This window comes from Mchenga conophoros, unplaced genomic scaffold (genome assembly GCF_057382185.1).
Source record: "Mchenga conophoros isolate Kocher_MC1m ecotype Shallow Benthic unplaced genomic scaffold, M_conophoros_male_GT1.1 unmapped_scaffold_6, whole genome shotgun sequence".
Lineage (NCBI taxonomy): Eukaryota > Metazoa > Chordata > Actinopteri > Cichliformes > Cichlidae > Mchenga > Mchenga conophoros.
Window position 1 is genome coordinate 764,859 of NW_028182333.1, and position 7,554 is coordinate 772,412.

A 7,554-nucleotide genomic window follows, 5' to 3' on the forward strand; every position below is an offset into this window, starting at 1 on the left:
ACATTTGCTTACTAGCAATTGCATTCTGTCACATTTTTAAAGGTTCTGAGACTGTGTAAATTCAAACACTAAGAGCACGACATACAAGAGAGTGACGAAAATGCATAACGAAGATATGGCAAGAGGAAGAAACACGAGAAATATGATTGAATCTGCAAGCAGCTGCAGAACTGTACTAGTGAGGCTGAAATGAACTCATGCAGAGCAATAAGCTCACAGGACATGTCACATGTCACAGATTTTTATTTTCATTGTTTTTGTATTTACTTTGAAAGGAGTTGATGGTGGACCTCTGGGTACATCACAGGATGATTCTAGATGGTTCTTTGATAAAAGGTGACACCCAGAAATGTTTAATACACTCTGACATTTACTGCTGCTATTAAACACTAAATGTGATATACTTTAGTTAGTGCTGATAATCATTTTGTTATTATTTGAAGTTTTATATTATTATATTAAAATGTAAAAAGGTTTTACATTTTAATCTTTTATAAATAAAAGACTGATCACACATTTACTTACACAGCTTTGTTGGAGGCTTTGACCACTGGTAGCAGCCTCAGAAGAGCCTCCTCTGAAGCAAAATATTTCTTCAGGTCAAACACATCCAGATCTTCTTCTGATGACAGTAAGATGAAAACCAGAGCTGACCACTGAACAGCAGACAGTGAGGAGAATAGTCCTGACCTCAGTGACCGTTGGATCTCCTCCACTAGAGAACGATCATTCAGTTCATTCAGACAGTGGAACAGATTGATGTTTTTCTCTGCAGACAAATTCTCACTGAGCTTCTCCTTGATGTACTGAACGGTCTCCTGATTTGACTGTGAGCTACTTCCTGTCTGCGTCAGCAGACCTCGTAGGAGAGTCTGATTGGTCTGCAGTGAAAGACCCAGGAGGAAGCGGAGGAACAAGTCCAGGTGTCCATTTGGACTCTGTAAGGCCTTGTTCACAGCACTCTGGTAGAAGTGTTTCTCTGCAGATTCTCTTGTTTCAGACTTCTTGGAGGTTGTTTGTTGTTGTTCCAGCAGATTGAGTCCAGAGTTGATGAAGGTCAGATGGACATGAAGAGCAGCCAGAAACTCCTGAACACTCAGATGGATGAAGCAGAACACCTTGTCCTGGTACAGTCCTCTCTCCTCTTTAAAGATCTGTGTGAACACTCCTGAGTACACTGAGGCTGCTCTGATATCGATGCCACACTCTGTCAGGTCTGATTCATAGAAGATCAGGTTTCCTTTCTGCAGCTGATCAAAAGCCAGTTTTCCCAGAGACTCCATCATCTTCCTGCTCTCTGGACTCCAGTGTGGATCTGTCTCAGCTCCTCCATCATACTTGACCTTCTTCACTTTGGCCTGAACCACCAGGAAGTGGATGTACATCTCAGTCAGGGTCTGGGGCAGCTGTCCTCCCTCTCTGGTTTCCAGCACATCCTCCAGAACTGTAGCAGTGATCCAGCAGAAGACTGGGATGTGGCACATGATGTGGAGGCTTCGTGATGTCTTGATGTGGGAGATGATCCTACTGGCCTGCTCCTCATCTCTGAATCTCTTCCTGAAGTACTCCTCCTTCTGTGGGTCAGTAAACCCTCTTATCTCTGTTACCTTGGCAACACATTGTGGAGGGATCTGATTGGCTGCTGCAGGTCGTGTCGTTATCCAGAGATGAGAGAATGGAAGCAGTTTCCTCCTGATGAGGTTTATCAGCAGCACATCCACTGAGGTGGACTTTCTAGGGTCAGTTAGGATTGTAGTTTTGTGGAAGTCCAGAGGAAGTCGATACTCATCCAGACCATCAAAGATGAACACAACCTGGAAGTCTTCAAAGCTGCAGATTCCTGCTTCTTTGGTTTCAGTAAAGAAGTGATGAACAAGTCCCACCAAGCTGAACTTTTCCTCTTTCAGCACATTCAGCTCTCTGAAAGTGAATGGAAATATGAACTGGATGTGCTGGTTGGCTTTGTCTTCAGCCCAGTCCAGGCTGTATTTCTGTGTTAAGACTGTTTTCCCCAATGCCAGCCACTCCCTTTGTCAGCACTGTTCTGATTGGTTTATTTCCTCCAGGTGAGGCTTTAAAGATGTCTTCTTGTCTGATTCTTGTTTCTGGTCTGTGTGGTTTCCTGGATGCTGTTTCAATCTGTCTGACCTCATGTTCATCGTTGACCTCTGCAGTCCCTCCCTCTGTGATGTAGAGCTCTGTGTAGATCTGATTCAGAAGGGTTGGGTTTCCTGCTTTAGCGATGCCCTCAAACACACACTGGAACTTCTCTTTCATGTTATACTTGAGTTTAAGCTGACATTGTTGAAGAGCATCTGAATTTAAAAGAGGAGATTAGATGATTAGTCTATTGCGGTTTTTGTGGTGCGAAGATCTATATGTATTCACTTGTTTGCCTCTTGATGACTTTTCTAATACCTCACCACCTCCGATTTCCATAAAAAAGCTTGTCACAAAGCCTGGACAGGTTTGAAATTTTAGATATATCAAATACTTTCAAAAATGATTTTCTGAAAAGCCCTATTAGAGCACTTTAATCTCACACTGCAGGCCTGCTTGTTGTTACTAGAGTATTTAAAAGTAGAATGGCAGGCCAAAAATGACCCCAGGGGTTGCTTTTCTTCAAAATCTTTAAAATGCAAAGTTGTAATATATTCATATTCCAGGTATTCCCCATAAAATGTGTTTGTAACATGAGGCCATTTGCATTTTATTTATTTTTTCATTAATTTTAAGAAAATGCAGTTTTTGTATCACTACCCCACTCTTCCATAAGTGGGGTCATAAATGACCCCAAGCAGTTGCTGTGGAATCTTCCATGAAACTTTCATTCTTAGCAACTCTGACTGACCCACTTATACTTCTGATGGATCAAGAATTAATTTTTACACAGTAACATACACGATTTATAGTCAGGGCTGCACATAAGTGGTCTGCAGATGTGCATTCGGTGTCAAAATAAAAGTATTCCCGGAAATTCAGAGAATACACCCTTCTTTTGTGGTGGAGGAACACCAAAGTAATTGCTTACGGAGCTTGCTTCTTCGACATCTTTAAGAGTTCTGAACAAATGTCTGTCCTCCTCCAGAACATCTAATGTACGCAAACGAGCGTTCCAACTTCTTATCTAGTATGCGTCTTTTATTTTGACAGCAAATGCGCACCTGCGGACCATTTATGTGCAGCCCTGTTTATAGTTTTCTGTGCATTTCAAACATTGTCCTTTCTGATGGTTTTTTTAAAAAAAATATTTAAAGTAACATGGCTGCTATGAGGCCAGCTAGGATCCCTGTGGACCTTGCCCTACAAATTATCCAGGACGGATGGGATGAAGAGCCCATTGGAGGCACTGACTCAGTATCTGACATCTAAGATATTAAGATATAGAGGACCCAGACTATTGTCTCCCCACTGAACAAGGCCAGTCAGATACAGAGGAGTCCTCTGATGAGTCCTCTGAAGAGGAAATGGATACTGAATCTAACAGAATGAGCCCCTCTTACTGCTCTAGCCACAATATTCTGAATTAGTCGGCCAGGGCTTGCACCTGGGTTTAGTACTGTCTCCCCAATAGATGGATGGAAGATGTTCATGTCTGACAATATAATAGAAGAGGTGCTGACATGCACAAACATGGAGGCACGAAGAGTAGCCACAGACAGGGGAAAAGAGTGGAAAAATGTAATCAAACTTAAGCTCCTGGCCTTTATTTGATTGACCATTCTTGCAGGAAGTGAGAAGAACTGGGATGTACCAGTCGGTGTGTTTTTTGGGAGTCCTCTGCATAACCCACTATAAGGCCACTATGTCAATTCAAAGATTTAAAGATATTCGCCGTTTCTTGCACTTTGAGGACAAGAGGACCAGAGCCTACCGACTGAAAACAAACCACATGGCAGCTTTCTGCTACATATGGGGCCTGTTCCTGGTCAACTGCAGGCAGAAATTCATCCTCAGTGTTACAGTGGATGAACAACTTGTGCCTTTCAGAGGGAAGACCCAGCTTCTGCAGTATAGGCCGAGCGAGCATACAAAAGTGATACAAAAACTGCGATTTCTTAAAATTAATGAAAAAATAAATAAAAATGCAAAGGGCCTCATGTCACAAACATGTTTTATGAGGAACAACTCAAATATGAAAACATTACAACTCTTTGTTTTAAAGATTTTGAAGAATAACAACCAAGTTTGTAGCAAATGAATTGTTTCTATTTGGGGTCATTTTTGACCCCACTCGTGGAAGAGTGTGGGTACTGGTAGGTTGTGCATCCAAGGGTTAAAGCATGACTATTTCTGATTCCAAACATGTTAGGTGGTTTTCTAGTTTGTTTTTTAGGATCTGCTATGAACCATCCTTACATCTCATGTAAAGCTCTGTTGTCTTCTGTTTTAACTAGATGTGCTTCCAAAGCCTAAATATCAGGCTGTTATAGCCAGTGAACTGAAGTTAGATAATATTAAAATGATCAGCCATTCACGCATTAGAGCTCTGACCGCTGCGCTATGCTGAGGCAACAGAGATATCATATGAAAAAGCGTTCACATTGGTCAGCTCAGGTATGTGTTTCTGCCGTGTTACAGGAAAAATGATTCTATGTTTCTTTACCTTCTTTTAAATGTACAAAGATGCCTTTTGTCTGCCCCTTTGCCTATGGTTAGATTAGTTTAGAATTATCCTTTAGACTTTCCCAGCAAAGACATCTTGTTTCTGGGACATATTGTTTTAGATTGTTTTATCTTCCCTAGCTCTCTGCTGACGAGACTAGTACCATATATGGAGTTGTTTTATTTTATCTGTTTATTATTTGTTATCCTGTTCTCACTGTCTCTGTGCTCTGTGCCTATAAAAATTACCAAGCCACTGTGCATGGTGTGAGTTGTTCTCTAGCAGCTCACCCGTGTACACGTTTGATAAAGAAAGTAACTTTGTCTCATTGTGTCTTTATTTCTCCTGGGTCTTTTGCAGAGTTTTCCCCCAACATGCCGTATCTATCTCTCTTCAGACAAACTGATGACGACTGATTCCTACCTTCTGATGTAATCGATGAAGCTTTCTTGACTGAGGGACTTCCTGTTGGAGTAAAATGTGACTTGAATCATGAACTGGTCTTTTTAAAACTGAAAACGTGCATGATTTCAAAATAATGTAAATATAATATTTGTATTCAAACATACTTTGAGGAGTAAAAACACTGAATTAAAAGGTAAGCCCATAACATCCTCAGTTTACATACATTTCATAATATAAATTTTGACAATTTTGTGTCTGCATATTGCTCTGAGTGTTTAATGTCTGTTTTTCTCTGACTGACCTTCATTCATCCTCTCTATAATCGACCTCGCCACCTCCATAACTCGGTCTGAATATGCCTGCACCATCAGATCTACTGTTTTTAGTCTGTCTGCATTCTCCAGCTGGGACTTGTAGATTGTGGGTAAATCACCTCCAGGTTCATACTGCAGGTAAAAGTGGAAATGCTTCACCTCCTCGTCTCCCAAGTTCTTCAACATTTCCAGCAGCTGCACTGGTAAGGCCTTCTCCATCCCTGATCTGTAAAACATGAGAGCACATGAATCATAGACAGTCCTACATCTCCTATTTACTTGTGTAGGGCATTGCACAACAGATTGCAACTTACATGTTTTAATCTGGACTAAGGTTTTTTGGGGGGGGTTTGTACTGTAATGGGAATACTATTACATGTCAAAGGAATCAGTAATAATTGTCATAGGTGTCCTGGAAATGAGGACCTAAATGCAGACACTCAAACTGAAGAAGCTAATAAAAAAAATAGGAAACTGAAAACTTCTGTTTGAGGTTACTGAAACCTAAAACTGAGAACACACACTAGGGTGAGAGAGCACTGTGGGAACCAAACACAAATGGGAACATAACTTCCCTGTTCATTTTCCTGATGTTGCTGTCATTCGGAACTGCTACATCTATCACTATGGCTTGTTTGTCTACTACCATTACATATATATATCGTTAGTCTTCACCATTTTATTTATCTGGAAGTCCCACAGGATCTTAGCTCAGCCAATCTCCACCACCCTTGAGGGTGTCTCCCATTTTGACCTGCCCTCTTACCTGGTGTGATAGACCCCAGCCTCTTTGGATCTTGTGCTCAGAACTTGTTCTTGTGCTGCCATGATTAGTGCCTCTGTGCTGTCTTTCAGTCCAGCTTTGTCCAGCCACTGGTAGGATTTCTGGATGTCAGCCACTTCCTCTATCTGCTGGTGGTAAATAACGTGCAGGTCCTTCACTGAGTACACAACTACTTTTTAAGTAAAGGTTTAATTACAGCCAGCTTAAAGGCCTTTGGTACATAACCGATCATTAGAGATAGGTCATATAGATCATATTTAAGATCGAAGCATTAATTAATGGCAGGACTTCTTTCAGCAGTTTTGTATGGGGTCTAAAAGACACGTTGATGGTTTGGAGGAAGTAATTATTGAAGTTAACTCAGAAAGGTCCATCAGAGAAAGAATCTAAACAATTATCTACTGTATTCAAAGTAGCTGCACGTGATTATATGTCTGTGACATGGTTTTAAATAATTTTCTCTAATGGTTAAAATTCAATTTTGAAAAAAATTTGTGCATTTATTACAGCTTTGATTGACAGAGCTCTGCCACTGTCAGTCTGGTTACAGTTTTAAAAAAGGGTGTAAAGTCCTTACTGTATGCGACTCTGAATACTGTAGCTCCTGTGAAAAAGAAAGCCTCAAATGAGAAGATATAACTCTCAAACACACACCTTAAAGCAGATAACGTGAAATGTGGAGAGGAAATTGTTTCTCAGTAATTTAGATAATCAAAATCCTGTGCTGTGGGAGTAGTTATTATTTTACTGATCGGTTTCTTTTTTCTTCCTTATTTACTTCCTTATTTACTCACTTTCAAGGTACCTTATAACCTCACTTCTCCATATTTATCTGATCTTCTCCAAACATACTCACCACATCGCACACTCCGCTCTTCTTAAGCTTCCCTTCTGTCTATTCCACCTGCTCGCCTGACTACCTTGGGACTCTAAGTGGTTCTGCCCCGAGACTTTGGATGCACTTCAACCAGATCTATTCAGAATTGCATACACCTGATTTGTCTTAGTCCATTTTTACCTTGCTCAGCTTTTATACTTGTGTTTTGTTTTTTTTACCCTATTTCTAAATTTTATTTTTCCATGTTTATTATATTTTATTGCTGCTATTGTTCTTGTGTTATTGTGAGGTGACCTTCAGGGTCTTAAAGGCATCTATAAATAAAATGTATTATTATTATATTATTATTATTTATTTATCAAATGAATTTTGATTTGATTCTAAGCAGAGGGACGTTCATTAGCTTAGACGTTTTTTATTTATGTAACTAGCATCTTTCTTCCTGTACTATCACCTGGTGCAGCTGTTATGATGGGCTGATAGAGAAGACAAAGACAAAGTCCCACATAAAGAGGTCAGTCCTGCCTGACAGTCAGTCAGATACTCTGAACTCCTTCACTTATGTGGGCTTAAAAAGAGCTGATGTGCTGCAGAAGGCAGAAGTCAT

General features: G+C 40.4%; 1 pseudogene; it reads right to left on the reverse strand.

Moving 5' to 3' along the window:
- Window positions 1-521: 521 nt before the first annotated feature.
- LOC146546180 (protein NLRC3-like) lies at window positions 522-5,544 on the reverse strand (annotated as a pseudogene).
- Window positions 5,545-7,554: the final 2,010 nt, after the last annotated feature.